The sequence below is a fragment of the Montipora capricornis genome, chromosome 14 (genome assembly GCF_036669925.1).
Source record: "Montipora capricornis isolate CH-2021 chromosome 14, ASM3666992v2, whole genome shotgun sequence".
NCBI lineage: Eukaryota > Metazoa > Cnidaria > Anthozoa > Scleractinia > Acroporidae > Montipora > Montipora capricornis.
Window position 1 is genome coordinate 47,204,300 of NC_090896.1, and position 2,500 is coordinate 47,206,799.

The following is a 2,500-nucleotide window of genomic DNA, read 5'->3' on the forward strand; positions in this document are numbered from 1 at the left end:
AGATTTTTGGCCAGTTATTAAGCCTTGGTTTACCATTCATTCTACAAGTGTAACCTGTTAGGTAAGAGTATTCAGTCATACAGAGAGTCCATGTTTATCAAATTTCATATACAGAAGTCTTAACTATATTTTCGTTTTGCTGTAGGGGGCATACAAAACGTCTTCAAGTGGCTTTTCAAGTAAGTACCAGTTATTTATATTTATTCTTTTTCTGCAAAGTAAAAGCAAATTTCCTTATATTTAAATCTCAGCCGGTGAGAACCAACTGTCCTCTTTGGCAACCCGGAACTCCTCGAATTTGACGAAAGACTTTGGAAAACAGTAAACGACTTCCGCCTAAAGCTACTTTATACCACATATTCCAATTCTAGAAGAATAGTTATAAGTTTAAGTCAATTAAAACTAGTTATTTTCAAGCACTTTTTACGATGAGTTTTTAGCGTTTTATTCAACAATAAATATCTCCAGTACAGGTGAACTTTCTTATTTTGAACTCGAGTATTTCGAATTCTCGGCTCTGGCTTACTAATTTATGTTCATTTTCCTTGGTTTTGCACCTATTTTTTGAATCGTTTTCGTTCTTAATTAACCAAGCCAAATTACCGGAGGCTTGGAAACTGAATATTTAGTTTTGGATTAAATAAGGCTGTCCCAGCCTCTGTTCACCCTCTATATTGCAATGTTTTTGTTGTTTAGGCCACCCCCTTTTTATTTTTCTTTTACCGTCGTCCGACCGACCCGAATTTTTGGCATTTTCAAAAAAACAATTATGTAGTTAAAGCATTTTTAAAACTTAAATAGTTAATTCCTTTTAATCTGAAAAATGAGCGTAGTAACGCATCGCAACGCGGAAGTTTTTCATGAGGTTTCAGAACAAAGGAAGACCGACATACGATATATGAGACTTTTGGGCTCCAAAGTAAAGGAGAAAATAGCGAAAATCTCTCATTTTTAGGCTAAGAAACCTACCGAAACGCTAGGCAGACTAGTAAGGATAATCGTTCTATTTTTTTTTTTCAAAATACTTTTCATTCAAACTATACACGACGAGGCAATTAAAATCTAAGTTTTCTTTATATCTTAAATTAATACACTAGTTATTGTCAAAAATAAAAACCATTTTTATCAACCCAATGCATGTCCAAGCCCGACCCAAAAACCCGAGACTCTTACAAATGCCACGTGTAATCGCAGACGTCTTACAAACGCCTTGCGTAGGTTAAAACAGACTTGTGTATAGAAACTCTCGAACAAAGTTGGATTCCACATGCAACATCGTTGGGTGTAAATGTTGAGGTAGTGGCAAAACACTATCCGACATTTCTTTACGAAACTGATTCAAGTTCAAGTTGGCGCTAAATTTATAAATATGACGTTAACACTGAAACGGAAACCGCTCGTAGCGCTTGTGTTACTGGAGCTGTTTGAGGACGGAAATGGCGGTTCAAACGAGGAAAATCCAAAATGTGATTAAGAGAACGTGTACAAAGGGGTTGTTCACTGCAAAATACATCGGCGTTTAGGAGATGATGATAACAGAGCAATAGTGATTAGGGGACTAAAAGTGCCCCAAAGACATGGCCTTGCTTCATACTCGCTGATCAATGTTTCTGGCTGTTGATCCTTGTCCGCCATCTTTGTTGCAAATAATGCTAGAAGCCTAGGCTTGAAAATAAAATAGCGATTCGTGATTGGCTAGTAGCGCGAACGTGACTAGACTCAGGACACAACTTTGTTGGAAGAGCGGCAAAACACTGCAACATTGTTGTGTCGAGCAGAATTGTTGGTCGCAATGTTTGATCAAAAGCAAACTCAATCCAACACTTGATCTAGCAAAAGATGTTAGACGAGTATCATCCAACATGGGTGGCCAAACGGTCGAACAATGTTGGATCGAGCAAAGTTGGAGTGTTGAATCCAACTTGTTCGATAGTTTGGCCAGGGCTTTAAAGCCGTGCAGTGTGTAAGACGTCTTACAAAATCCTTTTAGAAAATCAGCGTACGCAATGCGAGTTGTGCTTGTGATAAGGTTAACACGGCCCAGTTTAAAAGTCATAAGGCACTTTTAAGAGTATCATGTTACACGCACATTTTGTAAGGTTCTAAAATGACACGAGGCGTTCTTACAAACACCCATAACATACTGCGCGCAGAACCACTTACACACGGCATTGGAAAGGGGTTTGTAAGCAGTCTCATCTACGCTTTTAACTGTGTCTCATGGTTCTTTTCCAAGGCATGACCGTAAGACGTACGTTGCGTTATCCACATCCAGGGTAGACAAGGCTGGTTACTGGGTTGCCAGTATGGCAAACCCAGTCGGGATCTGCGTTTCATTTGTTTGTTTTATTTTATTTATTAATTTTTTTCCGTGTCGGTAAAAGTCTTGCCTGTCACTCCCCTGCTAAGTGGTGTCTTTGTGCATAGAGCCTTCTGCTCGTATTTTCTTAGGATAGAGAGGGTAGTGGAAATGCGTAGATTTCTCTGGTGGACACAGTAG

The 2,500-nt window shown here is 38.9% G+C and overlaps 1 protein-coding gene across 1 annotated transcript in view; it reads left to right on the plus strand.

Moving 5' to 3' along the window:
- LOC138033557 (histamine H2 receptor-like) overlaps nt 1-2,500 on the plus strand; it is a 37,005-nt gene that overhangs the window by 456 nt on the left and 34,049 nt on the right. The window contains exon 2 of the mRNA XM_068881336.1: nt 146-179. The gene's annotated coding sequence lies outside the window, so the exon portion shown is untranslated. The remainder of the gene's footprint in view (nt 1-145; nt 180-2,500) is intronic.